This window comes from Pipistrellus hanaki, assembly GCF_964339955.1.
Source record: "Pipistrellus hanaki genome assembly, chromosome: 11".
NCBI classification, from domain to species: domain Eukaryota; kingdom Metazoa; phylum Chordata; class Mammalia; order Chiroptera; family Vespertilionidae; genus Pipistrellus; species Pipistrellus hanaki.
This window is the reverse complement of record NC_140513.1, coordinates 23952935-23972777: the sequence shown is the minus strand read 5'-3', so window position 1 is coordinate 23972777 and position 19843 is coordinate 23952935. Positions and strand designations below refer to the sequence as shown.

At 43.6% G+C, this 19843-nt stretch overlaps 1 protein-coding gene across 1 annotated transcript in view; it reads right to left on the bottom strand.

Moving 5' to 3' along the window:
• Positions 1-19568, bottom strand: part of HEMGN (hemogen) — a 41929-nt gene extending 22361 nt beyond the window's left edge. The window contains exon 1 of the mRNA XM_084898754.1: positions 19353-19568. The gene's annotated coding sequence lies outside the window, so the exon portion shown is untranslated. The remainder of the gene's footprint in view (positions 1-19352) is intronic.
• Between the last annotated feature and the right edge of the window lie 275 nt (positions 19569-19843).

Below are 19843 nucleotides of genomic sequence, written 5' to 3'. Positions count from 1 at the left end.
CCATGTTATAGGGAGTAGGAGTGGAAAGAACAGATTGATGACTAAGTGATGGGATAAGTAAGGAAAGGGATGGAGACTTTTTGGTGTCAGATGAATTCAGCCAATGATGCTGAGCTGGGCAAGAGAGCTATTTGTTTTGGAAATTACTTGCAAGCTGATAATTATACTTTGTGGAGTTACATGAGCCTGGGACACAGTAAACACTAAGTTTCATAGAATTTCATAGCTTAATGTCATCTAGTTAAATTTCCCAAGAGATACCTGAAAGCCCCTTACAGACTCAATTTGCTAGAAAATGTTTCTGATTTTAAACACTTGGCTAAAACCGGTTTGGCTCAGTAGATAGAGCATCGGTCTGCGGACTGAAAGGTCCCAGGTTCGATTCTGGTCAAGGGCATGTATCTTGGTTGCGGGCACATCCCCAGTGGGGGGTGTGCAAGAGGCAGCTGATAGATGATTCTCTCTCATCTATGTTTCTCTCTATCCCTCTCTGTGAAAAATCAATAAAATATATTTTCCAAAAACAACAACAACAAAAAACCACCCCAATTTGTTGAAGAAAAGCCAACAGAGATTTTAAAAGAAACCCCCATATGTTATGGGTCTTACTACTACTTCATGACCCTGGGAAAGTTGCTTCATTTCTATGGGCCTGTGCTCAAAATAGGACCTTGGGTAAGTCACTTCACCTCTCCAGATATTCATTTCCTTATCTATAAATAACCACCCCAGCTCTGCCATGTCTAATCCACAGGGTGGAGAACAGGCTAAAGAAGATAGAGATAGAAGTGTCTTGGCTACCATAGGCATGGCATACTTTTAAAACACAAAATAATGTTGCTATTAGCTTCTACATTCCCTCGCCAGCCATGCAAGCATAGCAATGTTTCATCCCACTTCAGTCTATTAAGAAGTTTCTCTTTCTTGCTTGTAATTCTCTCTATAGAGCTACCCACAGACGGGTCCCTATAAGAGCATTCGCTAAGGCAGCCAGTTCGGTGTTTTCACACACACACACACACACACACACACACACACACGGAATAGATTTGTGCTGGTCACAGCGTCTGCTGGGGGAGCAGCCAGTGTATAGTGAGGCTTTCAGTGGGAACAGCTGAAGGCCTCTTGCTTTTCCCCACATCCTCAAATACTAGCCAGGGCCACTTGTCCATAGGCCTCTGTCAGCATGGGTGGACCCAAGGACCATGGTAGCAGAAAACCACACAGAGGATCCTCATAGTCTTCATTTTTGGTCACAGTAGAACCTTATAATGGCAAAGATTGTTGTTCATGCTAGCGGGCCTTTAGCAAGTGTTTGCTATGAATCAGGCACTGTGCTGGCAACTGGGGAAAGAGATGAGTCAGATGTGCTGCCTGCCCTTGAGACCTCACAGTTCAGTGGGAGAAACAGACTCATGTGTGTCATACACAGGATGTGTTATGACCAAAGTCTGCAGTGTTTGGGCACAGCTGATGGATCACTGAAGTCTGTTTGAGGGTTCAGGATAGGCTTCTCAGAGGAGATGAGATTTAAATGGAACCTTAATGGGCATAGAAATTCCCCAGGGGAAATCAAGTGTGCACGTGATGGGGGTGGCATTTCAGACAGGGGGAGCTGTAAGTGCAAAGACACAGAGATGTGAATGGGCATCTCAGTTATGAGTAATGGGGAAGCTGGAGCATGTGCCACATATCAGAGTGGAAAGACCTGGAACCAGAAAGGTAGTTGGGGGCCCACGGAGCAGGCCTTTATGATGTCATGGCAGCCACTGAAGGGTTATAGGGAGGAGAAGGTCATGGTTAGTTAGATAAGGTTCTTAGAGCACTTAGGTGGCAGTGTGCGGCCTGTGTAGGAAAGGAGGGAAGATAAATTAGCTGAAGTATTAACTAAAAGGACAGATTCTAGAGAGATTTAGAATATAGAACTGATAGGTCTTATTATGAGAAATTCTAAGAGCTTCTGGCACAGGAAATTAAAAGAGAAAGAGGCAGACTGAAAATTTAGTGAGGGCCCACAGGTACGATGACAAGATCTCTTAAATCAAGCAAATCAGATCTGGACTTCAACTTCTTGACTGCCTGGCCAAGATGGCCTATCCAATGTATGTGGACAGAAGGTGAAAAGCTTTTATTTCTACAGTTACAAAGATGAATTTAGCCAATGTGGCTGGCTGGGCCAGTGTTCCCCTATCCTTCCCTCCTGCCTTACATCTTAGCCCCAAAGTTAATTGCTGTATCAAGGAGGATGCCTTCCCCAGACAGAAAAAGGACCACATTGTGGTTAATGATTAATAAATAGCTGTGCTAGGATCTCCATACTAAGTGCTCTCTAGACCCAAGCATTATCACTAAGAACTGCAGAGCTCAGAATGCTCTTTTGCCAATAGTGTATAATTACAGACCCACCATGGAGCGAATTCCCAGAATTGGGTGTTTGAGCTAGGCCTTGAAGGAAAGCAAAGGAAAAATAAATATACTAAAATGATATCCTGCCTGGTTTGTCCCTTTTTAGAAGTACATCTACAATAGAATGCTCTAAAGCAGAACTGTCCAATAGAGTTTTCTTCAGTGATAGAAATGTTCTATTCTATTCAATATGGTAGCGACTAGTCACATGTGGCTATTGAATACTTGAAATGTGGCTATGTGACTGAAGCACTGATGTTTTTACTTAATTTTTATTAAATTTAATTAGCTAGCTGTAGCTAGTAGCTACCCTATTGGACAGCACGGCTCTGGAGCCCACGGAGCATGCCCAGATTCTGTCCCACATGCTCATTCTTTGCTTCCGTCTCCATGTGACCCTTGCCTGTCTGTCCTGTCTACTGCCTTGAGTTTGATGTACTTATTGGCTAGCTCCCAAACATTGCTTCTGTTTCCTATTGATTTCCTCCCTCATCACAGCAGAACTCTGGCCTATCTTCCAAATGACTCATACTTTAATACCTTCCAACCTCTGCTGGTGTGTGGGCCTGGATAAGGTAGCTCCACAGAATTCTGTCCTGCTCATTTGGCCCTTGACTAAGTATTATTCACTTCCTTCCTTTCCTCATTGTTTTTTTTCCAGGCCACTTTAACCAGCCAGTTAGTAATCTGGAGTATTTATTAACCTTTCCCCTCCCTGACAACTTGAGTTAGAGGAATAGTTGAGGTGGAGATGTATGTATTGGGGATGAGGAGAGAAGGTTTTAACTGGTTGAATGAATACTTTGATTTGAGGTCTCTGATAGTAAGTGAAGGGCTCTATCCTGGGGCCTTTTCTGCCAGATGTTTTAAACTTTGATTTATATAAAGATAGCAATATTGATAAATTGATTATTTGTATATGGAAAGGATTAGTTCAGGATACAAAGAGGCTCTTGATAGGCCAAAGCATTGGGACAAATTTAACAGGATGAAATGTAATGATGACAAATCTCAAGACATATATTTACATGAAAATGGCCAATTACCTGAGTACCAATATATGCTTTAGAAGACTTGGGTGTGTAGCTGATTATGAATCAGTGCTGGATAACAAGGTTATATTCTCTTGGAAAGCATTAATAGAATTGTATCCAACAAGAGACCTGCTAATTTTCACCTTGATCAGACTGTACCTGGGTCATGATATCCTGCCTGGTTTGTCCCTTTTTAGAAGTACATCTAGAATGCTCTAAAGCAGAACTGTCCAATAGAGTTCTTCAGTGATAGAAATGTTCTATTCTATTCAATATGGTAGCCACTAGTCAAATGTGGCTATTGAATACTTGAAATGTGGCTATGTGACTGAGGCACTGATGTTTTTACTTAATTTTTATTAAACTTAATTAGCTACCTGTAGCTAGTAGCTACCCTATTGGACAGCACAGCAACCCCCTTTAAAAAGGGGAGAGACATTGACAAACTGACTGACCATAGGGGTTAAGGGACTGGTAACCTGTCTTATAAAGACCTGAGACAACTGAGCTTTGGAAGAGCAGACTGTGGGGACAGGGTCCCTTTCCTGTCTCTGAAGGGCAGTCACAGAGCAGAGAGCAGACATCTCCAGAGAGCAGAGCAAAAACAAATGAGTGAAAATTTTTAGCAGATTTCAACTCAGTATGAAGAAAATGCTTCCAACTGCCAAAACTCTGATTTGGGGCAGTTGAAGCTACAGAGTGAGAATTTAGTAGAGACCCTGGAGGAACAATGTTAAACATGCCCCAAAGCCAGTCTGCTCAAATATTTATTGTCCCCACAGCGATGGATAGTTCATTCAAAATGTGTAGGCTTTATACTTGCTCACCCCAACTAGTTTACAGATTCTATATTAAGTGTCAGACTCTTCTCATTCTAGCTCAGCATTCTAATTAAGTAACCTTGGCTCTTTGCATGTGGGAAACAGGTTTCAAGCACAGAACCTCTAGCACCAAGCAGAATGGCAACATAATTTTAGCTCCTGAGAAAAATGGGTTTCATAACAGCACCAGTACAGCGTGCACATTAACATTTGAAGTATGCTGGATAATAAGTGTGCTAATTTTTCTGAGAAGAATACTTAAAGAATAAAATAAACTGGGATCATAAGAGGAGAAAGGGGCTAGCAATTTATGGCACTGCTGCTGCTTGATGCTCAAAAGTACATGATGTCTCTCATCACAGGTAAAAGATAATTACTATTATTATAAAATGTAATGATAGTGGCAGGAAGTGATCAGAATTTTATTGGAAACTAGTGGCCCGGTGCACAAAATTTGTGCGGGGGGGGGGGGGGCAGGTTGGGGAGGAGAGTCCTTAGCCCAACCTGCACCCTCTCTAATAATCCCCGGGATTGGACCTAAACTGGCTGTCGGTCATCCCTCTCACAATCTGGGACTACTGACTCCTAACCACTCACCTACCTGATCACCCCTAACTGCCTCTGCCTGCCTGCCTGACGGATTGCCCCTAACCCCTCTGCCTGCTTGATCACCCCTAACCTCTCTGCCTTCTTGCCTGATCGCCCCTAACTGCCCTCCCCTGACAGCCTGATCTCGCCTCCAACTGCCTCTGCCTGCCTGATCACCCTTAACTGCTCTCCCTTGCTGGCCTGATCTCACCCCCAACTACCCTCCTCTGTTGGCCTGATCTTGCCCCCAACTTCCCTCCCCTGCCGGCCTAATCGTCCCTAACAGCCTCTACCTTGGCCCCCACCACCATGGCTTTGTCTGAAAGGAAGTTGGACATCCAGAAGATGGCCAGTTGACCCAGTCTAATTAGCATTTACTCTTTTAGTAGTATAGATAGATTATATAGGATAGGATTGCTTAAATTATATAGGATAGGATTGCTTAAATGGGGGGGGGGGGGCTTTTTTAGCAGGAGGAGATGCTCTTGGCAGACAAAAATATATAATCCCTATATCTGGACTCATAGCCAGCCATATGCACTATACTGCCAAACCAGTTATTAAAAAATTGAACTGCTTTCTGCAGAAACCGGTTTGGCTCAGTAGTAGAGCGTCGGTCTGCGGACTGAAAGGTCCCAGGTTCGATTCTGGTCAGGGGCATGTACGTTGGTTGCGGGCACATCCCCAGTAGGGGGTGTGCAAGAGGCAGCTGGTCGGTGTTTCTTTCTCATCGACGTTTCTAGCTCTCTATCTCTCTCCCTTCCTCTCTGTAAAAAATCAATAAAAATATAAATAAAAATAAAAAATAAAAAATTGAACTGCTTTCTTACACCTTACACCAAACAGCTGTTGCCCTTAAAAAAACCTCCTCAGCCCCCACCTTAGGTTCTGCCTTCGTAGTTCACCCAGATTTGGTTCTGATTGGTTGGTTTCTATGACATTCAGTGTCAAAAGCTCTGCCTCCTAGGCAGCCATTGGCTCTTCACATTCCACACAGATTTGGTTCTGATTGGTTAGTTTCTATGCCAGTCAGTATCTCCCGGCCTATCAATGGGCCTGATCAGAAAGGAGGGGCTGATCAGTAGCCCCAGCAGAGGCCCAAGAGAAAGAAAGGCATGGCTGCTGGCCAGGACCCAAGAGAAAGAGAGGCAAGGGTTAATAAGCTACCACGGAGGCTATGGATCAGACAGAAAGAAGATTCACAGTTGTCAGGGACAAGGGGAGGCCAGAAGGGGGAGTTACCATGTTCTAGAACTAGGTAGTGGTGGTGGTTGCACAACACTGAATGTACTAAATGCCACTGAATTGTATACTTTAAATGGTTTAAATGGTGAATCTTATGTTATATTAATTTTACCACAATAAAAAGTCAAAAAAAAAAAAAAAAAAGTAAAGGTTGCACATTGTGCTGTATGAGAGGCTCTTCCCATCCCGACTTGAAGCCGCTTGGGAGTTTCCCGGGAAGTTCTCTTTGCCAGGTCTTTCAATAGCTACATTCTTATTGTAATGAAACATTTTTCTTATTCTGCTAACATTCTAGGTTAATGGTGGGGGGCGGGGGGAGGGGAAGGGTGACATGCAACTCTTCATCACAGATTCTGTTTCCAGGGAACCCAATCTCTTACAGTACTTTGGTCACATTCCTTATATCATATTCCTGATATGAGAGCTTGGCACATGGTAACTGCAGTTAAATATCACTTTTTGTTCATGTGTCTGTCTCTCCTAAGAGGTGGCTCTAAAGGATAGGAGTATTTTCTTATTATCCCTAAAGCCCAGTATACACCACACACACACACACACACACACACACACACACACGAATTTCAACTGAGGAAACAAAAACTTTAGGCCAGGAAAAGATGTTAAGACAGCAAAACCATATGATAGCATCTGGTATCAAATATGGCACATGGTTGGTGGCCAATAATTGCCTGTTTCTTCTGACAAAAGGAAAAAACAATAATCTTAACATTCCTATGATTTGTTAAATGTTTCCATCTCTTTTTCAGACCTCTAAGAGTGGCAGAGCTGGTTATCTCTCATGTAAGCTAGAGACAGGGCAGGGGAACTCCAACGTGCTCCTGTGAAAGAAATATGAAAGTGGAGCTTAAGGGGAGAGGCCAGGAGTAGGGAAAGAAGTCTCCCAGATGTATAAGAGCAAAGAAGCTCATCAAGAGAGAAAGGGTAGCCCTGGCCGGTTTGGCGCAGTGGATAGAGTGTCACCCTGTGGACTGAGGAGTCCCGGGTTTGATTCCAACCAAGGGCACATGCCTGGGTTGTGAGCTTGATCCCCAGTGGGGGCATGCAGGAGGCAGCCAATCAATGGTTCTCTCTCATTATTGATGTTTCTGTCTCTATCCTCTTTGAAATCAATAAAAAAAAAATATTTTTTTTTTAAAAAAAAAGAGAGAGAGAAAGAGAAAGGGTAGTTTAAGATGACTATTCCACCAGCCCTCAGGAATCCCCTACCCAGAAGAAAGGCCAGAGGAAGGCAGGAGACCTGGGTGCTAGGAGAGTCAAAGCACACAGTACAGATGCCCCGGAGCATGCATTTCAACAAGAGTATGCCCAACCTTCAAGTCAAAGGGCACAAAAACCAGCTGTGTTCTCTTGTCCTATCCCACCTAGAGGAATATCCCCAAAGGCGACTATCACCAACTCTTTTGGCAATTTCTTCTGATGTTTACCTGCATATTCATAAAAACCTGCTTCTGATGCTATTTCTTGATTTTTCCACTTTAGACATTATCTACTGACTATTAGAAGAGGAGAGGCCCAGTGCCTGAATTCATGCATGGGGGTGGGGGGATCCCCTCAGCTCAGCCTGCACCCTCTCTAATTTGGGACCCCTCGGGGGATCGGGCCTAAACTGGCAGTCAGACATCCCTCTCACAATCCTGGACCGCTGGCTCCTAATTGCTCACCTTCCTGCCTGCCTGGTCGCCCCTCATTGCCACCCCCCAGAGGCCTGATCACCCCTAACTGCCCTTCCTGCCGGCCTGATCACCCCTAACTGCCCCTCCTGCCGGCCTGGTTACCCCTAACTGTCCCCCGCTGCCAGTCAGGTTGCCCCCAACTGCCCCCTCCCTGCCAGCCTGGTCGCTCCTAACTGCCCCCCTCCTACCAGCCTGGTTACCCCAACTTCCCCCCTGCTGGCCTGGTCACCCATCATGGCCCCGCCATGTAACCTGCTGTTCAGTCATTTGGTCATCCCTCACTAACTCCCCTGCCGGCCTGGTCACCCCATGCGGCCTGCTTGTCCAGTCATTTGGTTGTCCCTCACTAACCTCCTTGCCAGCCTGGTCGCCCCACACAGTTTGCTTGTTCAATCATTTGGTTGTCCCTCATTAATCCCCCTGCCGGCCTGGTTGTAGGCAGTCATCTTGTGAGGGTGTGGTGGTCAATTTGCATATTACCTCTATTATATAGGATTAGGATTTAGTTCTCTGCTACCAGTCCTAAAAGCCTAGTGAGCACTAATAAAGGGAAACCAAGTGATCCATTTAAAAGGAAGGCAGTTCATAGCAGCACAATTTACAATAGCTAAGATTTGGAAACAGCTTAAATGCCCATCAGCAGATTAATGGATTAGAAAACTGTGGTACATCTACACAATAGAATACTATGCTGCTATAAAAAAGAAGGAATTCTTACCATTTGCAACAGCATGGATGGATCTGGAGAGCATTATGCTAAGTGAAATAAACTAGTCTGTGAAAGATAAATACCACATGACCTCACTCATTTACGTTTAACAAAGAACATTACAAACTGTTGAACAAAAATAGAGGCAAAGAAGCATCAAACAGACTGTCAAACTACAGGAAGGTAGGGGAAGAGTTGTGGGGGAGGGTAAGAGATCAACCAAAGGACTTATATGCATGCATATAAGCAAAACCAACAGATGCAAGACACTGGGGGCAGGGGGACGAGGGCAAGTGCCAGGGGTAGGGGAGGCCGGGGGGAAGTCATTGGGGGTGGGGTGGGGAAAGAGACATATGTACTACTATTTGTAATACCTTAAACAATAAAGTCTTTAAAAAAGAATTCAAAAATAAATAAATAAAAGGAAGGCAGTTGCTACTCAACAGATTATTGCCAGAAAATACAGCTCCTTGTTGGCAGAATGTGTCAAGGTATGTTCATTTGCAAGTAACTACAACTGACAAACTGACCTACTGTGTTTCCCCGAAAATAAGACATCCTCCAAAAATAAGACCTAGCGCATGGAAAGATAAGACATCCCCTGAAAATAAGACCTAGAGCAACTTTGGGAGAAAAAATTAATATAAGACACTGTCTTATTTTCGGGGAAACAGGGTAACAGTGAAGCTTATGCGAAAAGTCCAGGGCAACTTAAGCTTTAAGGTTGGTTTGATTCAGTAGAACTCAGCTGCTGGGAATATTCTTGCTCTCAGCCTCAGGAAACCACTTCCCCCAAGGTTCACCCCCCCCTCCCAGAGTGAAGCAGGAATTCAGTAACTGGCTAACATGAAAATACAAATGCCTGGCCCCCTTATTTCAATTTGGGACAACTCTGAAGGGCATGCCCATTCTTTAAGGTTCTTGTGGGATCAGCTGAGGCCTTGATTATAACTATTAAATTGGAACTGTTGTTGGTGGTCAGCTTCTTCCATGTTGTCATAGGTGGATGACCTGAGAGCATTCCCCAATAAACTGCATGTAACTCTCCATCACAGACTCTGTTTCCTAGAGCCAAGAGTGAGGGGGTGGGGGTAATCAGACTTTCCCATAGGCTAAGTCAGGGAGGATGGGGGGTGGTACAAAACTTTTTATAAGGATTAAGCATCATATTGGAGAGGCAACTAAGTGGATCTTTTGATCTTTCAAGAGAAGCCAGAAACCGTTTATGTAAAAAGTCTCATAATGTTGAGACTTTAATGTTGGAAAATAACTGAGATATTTTTAAATGCTATAAAGAGCCAACAAGACATGGTCCAATACCTACGTTTCAGCAGTTTTCAAACTTGGCCAGAGATAATACATGTGTGTTTTGTAGACCAGAGACCAAAGCTAGGACTCTGGTTGTACAAAGTCAACATTTCAGCTCAACCTAAGGAACAGTTTCCTAATGATTAGCACAGTGGTCAGCAAACTGTGGCTCGAGAGCCACATGCGGTTCTTTGGTTCCTTGAGTTTTTAGCAAAGGCCAACTTAGGAGTACCCTAATTAAATTAATAACAATGTACCTACCTATACAGTTTAAGTTTAAAAAAATTTGTCTCTCAAAAGAAGTTTCAATTTTTGTACTGTTGATATTTGGCTCTGTTGACTGAGTTTTCAGACCACTGGATTAGAGCAATATGGAAATGGGACAAAGCCTTTTTAGGAAAAGGTGAGTTCCTTGGCACCAAAGTCCATGTTTGAGTCTGTTATACTTTGAACTATATGATCTTTGAGACCCAGGTTTTGGGTTCCTTCCTGGGTTGGGGCTCTATGAGAGGCAATAGATTGATGTTTCTCTCTCTCCCTTTCTCCCTCTTTTCCTCTCTAAGATCAATAAAAATAAAAAAAAGAACAAGAAAGAGACATTGGAAATGAAAATCTTATATCTGGAATAAAACAAATTTGGTGCCATAGTCAGTTTTGCTCAGTGGATAGTGTCGGCCTGAAGGTTAGAACCTGCAACCAAGGTATGTGCCCTTGACCAGAATCAAATCCGGGACCCTTCAGTCTCCGGGATGATGTTCTATCTACTGAGCCAAACTAGCTAGGCTAGCATTATATTTATTAACATGTTTTTATTGATTTCCGAGAGAGGGAGAGGGAGCCATAAAAACTTAGATCAATCTATTGGCTGCCTCCTGCATGCCCCCTACTGGGGATTAAACCCATAACTGGGGCATGTGTCCTGACAAGGAATCCAATTGGCAATCTCTTGGTGTATGGGATGATGCTTAAACAACTGAGCCACACTGACTGGGCTAGCATTATATGTATATTCTAGGGGCCCAGAGAACAAATTCGTGCATCTTGAAAGGAACTGTGGACTGCGAGGCTAAGGTGAGCACAGGGGTGGGTCTCAGCCCATACACTGTACCACCACCCAGCACTTCCCGCCGAGGCCCTCCTCCCTTACCCCTTCGCGGCCCCCCCCCCCCCATATCATCTGCCGACAGCCCCACTCCCATGCACTGACAGCACCAGCCCGCTCGCACCTTCTGACTGCATTGAGCGATTGGGGCCAGCACCAGCAGCAGGTGTGAGTGGAACCATCACCGTCAGTGGGTGTGAGTGGCAGCTGCTGCCTTGATCGCCCCTAGGAGCTGGGGGAGGTGGAGAAGCCCTCAGGGGTGATCGTGGTGGCAGGCTCTGCAGGCTGGCAGGAGCTGCTTACACCTGCTGCCAACACCGGGCCATAGGGACCAGTGCCAGGCACCAACAGTGGGCGCAAGCGGTGGCTCTGGCACCAGATGTGGTGTGAGCAGGGCCATTGCTGGCAGTGGGTGTGAGCAGTGGCTGCTAGCCCCAATTGCCCCTCAGGAGCAGGGGGAGATGAAGTCCTGAGGGACTATTGGGGCCTTTGGCCACCGCTTGACAGTGCTGAGCGATCGGGACCGGCGCTGGATGCAGGCAGTGGGTGAGAGCATTGGCTCCAGCACTGGCAGTGGGTGCAAGCAAGGCCAGTACCAGAAGCAGGTGCGAGCACCCGGTGGGAACAAAGCACGCGGGAGCAAAGAATTTTCAGTAACCATCAGAGGCTCAACCCAATGACAGCAACTGGTGTCCCACTGTGGTCTGGTGTTCCTGCTCACCTGCTCCACCATCCTGCCGTGGCTGATGCCCATGTTCCATACTCTGCCACCTGCTGTTGATGTTCACCATGTTCTGCGCACACTCCCTAGTGATAAGCGCATGTCATAGCAACTGGATGTTCAGTTGTTCCACCATTCAGTCTACTTGCATATTAGGGTTTTATATATATAGATATATGGTTTTTTTAATTCTCACCCGAGGATATTTTTCCATTGATTTTTAGAGAGAGTGTGGAAGAACCAAAACCAGTTTGGCTCAGTGGATAGAGCATCAGACTTGATCGAACCTGGTCAAGGTACATGTTCAATTCCAAGGGCATGTACCTTGATTGCAGGCACATCCCCAGAAGTGGGTGTGCAGGAGGTAGCTGATCGATGTTTCTCTCTCATTGATGTTTCTAACTCTCTCTCTCTCTCCCCCTTCCTCTCTGTAGAAAATCAATAAAATATATTTTTTTTAAAAAGAGAGCTCTCTTGGGAGAGAGAGGGAAAGACAGAAATATCAATGTGAGTGTAACACATCGATTGTTGCCTCCTGCACACACCTTGACCAGGGCCTGGCCCAGGTAACAAGGTACATGCCCTTGACTGGAATTGAACCCAGAACCCTTTGGTCCTCAGGCTGACACTTTATCCACTGAACCAAACTGGCTAAGGCTAGCATAATATTGGGTTACCTCTTTATTGTTGAGTTCCAATAGTTCTTTTATATTCTGAATACAAGTCCCATAGTAAAAACATAATTTGCAAATATTTTCTCCCATTCCATGCCTGGTCTTTTACTTTTTAAATAAACAAAGAAATATATATATATGTGTATATATGTGTATGTGTGTATATATATGCATATTTAATCATCACCTGAGGATGTTTTTATTGATTTTAGAGTGCGAGGGAGGGAGAGAAACTCTCAATGTGAGAGAGAAATATTGATCGGTTGCCTCTAGTACCTGCCTGAACCAGGGATTTAACTTGCAACCTAAGTATATGCCTTGACCAGGAATCAAACCTGCAATCTTTTGGTATATGGGATGACACACAAGACAACAGAACTACCTGGCCAGGGCTGGCTTTTACTTTCTTGATGATGTCATTGGAAGCACAAACATTTTCAATTTTGCTCAAGTCCAATTTATCTCTTTTTTCTCTCTGGTATGTTATGCTCTTAGTGTTATATCTAATCCAAGGTCATGAAAATTTATCCTATCTTCTCCCAAGTCAGTTTTAGGTCTTATATTTAAGTCTTTGATCCATTTTTTATTGATTTTAGAGAAAGGAAGAGAGAGAAACATTGATAGGTTTCCTACTATATGCACCTCAACTGAGGACTGAACCCATAACCTGGGTATGTGCTCTGATGGGGCATCGAATCCGCCACCTTTTGGTGTATGAGACAATGCTCCAACTAAGCCACACAGACAAGGGTATCTAAGACCCATTTTAAATTAATTTTTGTATGTGGTATGAAGTAGGGGTTCAACTTCTTTCTTTTGCATGTGACTATATAATAGGCCCAATCCATACGTTTAAAAACAACTGTTCTTTTCACGTTGAATTATCTTGTCACACAGGTTTTCAACCTTGTCATTAGTTGAAAACTGATTGACAAAAAAAAATGTTAAAGGTAATACCTAGTTTAGGCAATGGTGAGGAAAGTCTTAATCACTGTTCACGGAAGTGCAAAAGTAGTACAGCCGCTGAAGTGAAATTTGCTATGCATATCAAAATCTGAAATACATGCCGAAACCAGTTTGGCTCAGTGGATAGAGCGTCGGCTTGCAGACTGAAGGGTCCCGGGTTCGATTCCGGTCAAGGGCATGTACCTTGGTTGCGGGCACATCCTCAGTAGGGGGTGTGCAAGAGGCAGCTGATCGATGATTCTCTCTCACTGATGTTTCTAACTCTCTATCCCTATCTCTTCCTCTCTGTAAAAAATCAATAAGATATATATATTTTTTAAAAATCTGAAATACATATATATATGCTTAGATTGAGATATTATACTTTTAGGAATTTATTTCAAGGAGCTAATTGCACAAAGATGTTATATATAATGGTGAACAACTGGGAGAAACCTAAATATCAATCAGTAGTAAACCAGGTAAATAAAGTATGCTATATCCATACAGTGAAATATGACACAGACTATAAAAATGATTAAATAGCCAAAACCGGTTTGGCTCAGTGGTAGAGCGTCGGTCTGCGGACTGAAAAGTCCCAGGTTCGATTCCGGTCAAGGGCATGTACATTGGTTGCGGGCACATCCCCAGTAGGGGGTGTGCAAGAGGCAGCTGGTCGATGTTTCTCTCTCATCAACGTTTGTAGCTCTCTATCCCTCTCCCTTCCTCTCTGTAAAAAAAAAACCAATAAAATATATATTTTTTAAAAATGATTAAATAATGTGTGGGAGGGAGGGAGAGGGGCAAAAAAAATCAATAAAATATGTAAAAAAAAATGATTAAATAAAAAAAGGATATTTTAAAAAATGATGAGATAGACATATCTATTGATTTGGAGCAGTGGTTGGCAAACTGCGGCTCGAGAGCCACATGTGGCTCTTTGGCGCCTTGAGTTTTTAGCAAAGGCCAGCTTAGAGATATCCTAATTAAGTTAATAACAATGTGCCTACCTATATAGTTTAAGTTTAAAAAAATTTGGCTCTCAAAAGAAATTTCAATCGTTGTACTGTTGATATTTGGCTCTGTGACTAATGAGTTTGCCGACCAATGACATGGAGGAAACCCTATGATTTACTGAGAAGTAAAAAATAATAGCATGTTACAAGTGCTTACAGCTCTTTTTGAATTTGTCTAGTATGTCTTCCGGTTTTATATTGGAAGGTCCTCCCTAAAAGCAAAAAAGCACGTTACAAAGCTCCATTTATGCATTTATATAACATACTAAGGGCTCAGTGCACAAATTCATGCTCCTTGAAAAGAACTGTGGGCCGGGAGGCTACAGTGGGCACAGGAGCGGGTCTTGGCCCATCCTCTGTGCCCCTGCCTGACCCCTCCTATCATGGTCCCCTCTCTGCTGATAGCCCTGTTCCTGTGCTGCTGCCGCACAGGCCTCACTTGCCCCTCAGGAGCAGGGGGAGGTGAAGAAGCCCTCAGGGGTGATTGGGGCCAGCAGTGGCTGCTCAAACCTGCTGACTGTGCTGGCCCCACATGCACCAGCTGCTGGAGCACCGAGCTGTAGGCAGGTGCAAGTGGGGCTGGTGCCAGCAGCAGGTTCAAGCACCGGGTGGGACCACAGTGAGCAGGAGCAAAGAATTTTCAATAACCAGAGGCTCACCCGGTGACAGTGGCAGGTGCCTCGCCTTGGTCTGGCACTCCCGCTCACCTGTTCCACCATCCCGCCATGGCCAACGCCCACCATGTTCTGCACTCACCCCCTGGTTAGCAGAACAACTGTCATAGTGACCGGTTGTTCGGTTGTTCTGCTGTTCTGTCTATTTGCATATTAGGGTTATATGTGTGTGTGTACACACACACACACACACAAATATATATATATATACGTGTATATATACATATACATATATACGTGTGTGTGTGTATTTACATATGCATATACATTCATGGAGAAAATATTCACAAAAATATTAACAGTGGTTGCCAGTAGGTAATGGGATTTAGGCTGGCTTTTATTTTCTTCTTTATACTTTTTTTTGCATTGCATGAATTTGCTACATGAATATGTATTGTCTTTATATACAGAAAAAGAAAAGCTATTTTTGTTTTGTAGGAGCATGTCAAAGAATATATAATATATTGTACAGGACGATTCAAATGGCATGGAAATATGTTCATAATATATTATTAAATGAAAAAAAGCAAGTTATAGTATCTTCTTGCTTTAAAAAAATTTAATGTAATATATACAGTATTTCCTAGGTACTATGATAGTTTATTTTTTTACTATCTACTATTTCTGAAGTAAGGATGTCTCTTATAATCACTATGAATATTTAATGTAGTGGGTTTCCCCCTTGCTGCCTCCCTGAAAAGCTGTTATTAATGAGATGATGCTTCTGGCGATCTGAGACTTGAGAAAGTGCCATATGTGTATAGAGAAAAAACTGGAGGAATAGACACCAAAACGTGATCAGTGTGTGTTTAGCCCTGAATTGTGATTTTTATTTTCTTCTCTTTGCTAAGCATAGTTTTGAAGTTTTCTATAGTATATACATACATAGACATAAAAAGAAAACTGGCTGCCCTGCTTTCCTCCCTCTTCATTATTTTTTCTTTAATGATCTAATTGGCTTTAGTAGATGATTCATGAATTGGACAGCACTTCATTTAGCAACTAGAAACGTGCTCCTGCCCTGCTTTTCAAGAAGTAGAGTGTGTGTGGGGAAATAAGTAGATTGTGAGGGTATTTGGGATGCTTGGCCTTTACCAAAATGAGGCTAGTAAATTAGGGAGCACACAAACTACCTCGGGAGTGTCAGAGTCCAGAGTGAGGGAGGACTACCTTGCATGGCCACCAAGGGGCCTCTGGCCTGGCCAGACCTGGCAAAGCAAGCTTGAGAACAGATGGGAAAGTTCAGTCAGCAGGAGCAGGACTCTTGGATAGTTGTGTGTGGACAAGGAAATCCCTGTGAGGGAGGAGATAGTCCAGATGGTGGGGATAGTGGCTAATTATGGAGGAGATGCATATCCAACACTGTGGGGCCACTCAGATATTTTCCAATTGAGCTCAGGAGCACATTCCCAGTTGATGATGAGCAACCAAGGATTGCATGAAACAGAAAATTAGCTCACCCCTTTTGAGAATCAAAACTTATCTGTTTGGGTGATGCCTTTCCTCAGTCACAGGGGCGGGGTAACCACAGGAAACGAAGGACACAGAGCAGAGCTGGAGGACTGATGGCCACAGCAGAACTTCTACAGCCTGAGAAGACCAGCAAGCTCTGGCCTCTACTCAGGGTAAGGGAGTGACTAAGGCAGGGGCACAGAGGAGAGTGCCAGGCACTGTGCCAGGTAGAAGCTTCACCCACATGATCATGTGTAATCCTCACAAGTCTCATGAGAATCCTTCTCTAAAAGGGGAAAATAGCCTGGCCACGGTAGCTCAGTGGTTGAGTGTGGACCTATGAACCAGGAGCTCACCGCTGGATTCCGGGTCAGGGCACATGCCTGGGGTTGCAGGCTCAACCCGCAGTGTGGGGTGTGCAGGAGGCCGATCAATGATTCTCTCTCATCACTGATGCTTCTATCTTTCTCCCCCTTTCCCTTCCTCTGTGAAATCAATAAAAATATATTTATAAGAAAATAAAAGAAAAAAACATTCAGCAAAGTGAATAGTCATATTTATCATATTAACTCATTGTTTTTCGTAAAGAGGTGGGAAAAACAAGCCTCAAAAAAAACCTCTTTAATCTGACCCTAATGTTGTGTTTTCAAAATTATGTATAATATAGAGGGGGGGAAAAGCTGCAAGGATATACACCTTAATAGTGGGTGTATCTCAATGGTAGGAATTTAATTTTTAAATTTTCTGTGTTTTTTTTTTTTTTCCTCCCCTGAATCCCGGCAATGTGCATGTAAATCTTCTTGAAGCAAAGAAAACAAAAAAGGTTTTTCAGAAGCAGTTGTGAGGACTAGTGGATCAAAGTAATGAGAATGAATTACAGTGAGACCTTAATGACAGAAAAGCCAGATTCTTACTAGCTATGTGAGTTCCACTTGGCTTCTCCAAGTCTGTTTCCTAAACAATAAAAGGGGATTACAGTCTTGTCGCAGTGAGCTGTTGCCAGGATTAACTGAAATGCAATATACATGAAAGTCCCAAGCACAGTACTTGGCGTAAAAGATGGTACTTAATAAATATTAAACCCAACTCTCGATAGTCACAGCTCTTCCTTGCTGCCCCGTGAAGGTCTCCCACCTACAGCTATCTCAGAGGACAGAAAGGAATTTGGTTTCCTTGTCAAAGACCCTTTACTGGACCTGCAGCTGCCTATACACCTGACACTCTGCCCTCCTGTTTTGTTTTTATAACTTTTTTTATTTTATTAATTTTTTTTACCGAGAGGAAGAGAGAGGGACAGAGTTAGAAACATCGTTGAGAGAGAATCACCGATCAGCTGCGTCTTGCACACCCCCCACTGGGGATGCACCTGCAACCCAGGTACATGCCCTTGACTGGATTTGATTCCGGGACCCCTCAGTTGGCAGGCTGACACTCTATATCCAATGAGCCAAGCCGGTTTCGGCCCTCTGTGGTTTTTTTTTGTTTGTTTGTTTTTTTTACCATCTGGAGACTTACAAGTTCTCACTTTTACCCAATTTTCATCTATTTGCCTCTCCCTCTCCCTTTGTCTCAACAATCTCAGCTGCCTAGATAGTATTCTTGAGTACATGAGACATTATTTTCAACATAATACATATTTACAGAGCACCTATGTTCTAAAGATGGCCCAGGCCTCCTACTCCCTATTTATACCATCCAGAAATATCCATATGAGCTCACAGTCCAGTTGAAATTTTAGAACCTTCAACAACCCCATGTGTTGCCTAACTGCTATAACAGGTACACACACCATGCTATGGAATGCCAGAGGGCAGATTAAGCAATGGATGCACATGTGTAGAGCAGAGGACGGTTAGTTTTTTTTTTAAAAGTAATGATTCCTTCCTATGTTGTACACTAGCTTCCTATACCGTCTTCACAAAAGAGAAAGGGTGCCATTTTGCTAAACTGATTCCACAGCCAGTTAGATCAATGCCTGAACTGGGCTATTTCCTCTCATCTTCAGAGTTATTAAAATTTGTTCCCAGCAACAAATTTGTGGAAAGTTCGGTCATCTGATGGTTTGACCAATGACTTAATGGTGCTGAGGCGTTGGAGAGGAGAGAGGTCCACGGAGTTACAAATTAGATTGTTCCCCTCAGACAATTATTATTGGAATACACACACACTCTGACTAACAGGCAGTTTTAAGACTCAAAAGGGACCAAAACCAGGCATTCTTTGACATTTGCATTACTTATTGGACAAACATGTCAATGGAAGTAAACAAATATTTCATCTATAGTTCAGACTCTCTAATAAACTTAAGTTTTCATTTTCCTTATTCCTTCCAGTCCTTATTCAAATCCATAAGCCCATGAACATGATAATAACCATGGATTAGATACAATGACAGTCTATATTCTACTTCTTCCTCACACCCAGATGCATACTCAGAATGACGTTCAGGACAGCAATATTCAAAACCAGGGCACTGTAACAGCCCCTCCAGGCCTGCGGACTGACAGTCCGGTGGAAGATGTTGGCAGGGTAGTGAGACACACCCTGTTCTGCCTGTGTTATTTATGCCTCTGGCAGTGAAGCCCCTGACAAAGAAGCATGTCACTGGAACACATGCTCTTTGTTCATGGAGGTGCATGCCAGCACCGGCTGTGTCAGAAGGGACAGTGCCGGGTCTGTAGTCTCTCCTCCTTCGGCTTTTTTTTTTGCTTTCTCTCTATTTGCTGCACTTTGTGGTTATGTTTATTAATTACTTTGTAACTTAACCTTATAAAACACACATTTATCTTGTGAGGAGAGTCCTTCATACCCCTATGAGTTGGTCATAGAGGATAGGGTCCCAAGATTTGCCAGTTTTTTCCCTAAGGATCAGTACCACCTCTCCCATGAGCCACCAGGTTACCAGTCAGTCTCTCTGGTACAGACCTACCATGTCCCAGTCTCCTTCAGCACCTCCCCCTTACCTGCAAGATGCCACCTGCATGTTCTTTTTGGTATTAAAGGTGCTCTACCGATGTTCCAGACCTCAAGTTCCAAATCAGGCCCCCATGCTCAGACTTTATTCCAATCAGACTGATTATATCACAGAAAAGATGGCAGGCTGTAGAGTCAGACCCATCTGGGTTTAAGCCCTAGCTCCTCCTCTGGTTGGCCATGCAGCTTAAGGTTCGGTTCCTCATCTGTAAAATGATTAAAATAAAATCTACTTCACAGTGGTGTCTTTGAATTAAGTGAGAAAGAACATATCAAGCCCTAACAGTGGATGATCCATCATTGCTTGCGAGCTCATGGAATTGATTTGCTAGTTTTTCATAAAAGCTTTCTCTCACGGCCTTGTGGTTCTCACAACCTTATACTTTAGTCCTCGTGTGACATCCTGAAGAGCACTTATCCTCACCATTTTCCCATCACAGAGATGTCTGCTAAGACTAACATTTTAAGACTCTCGAAACTG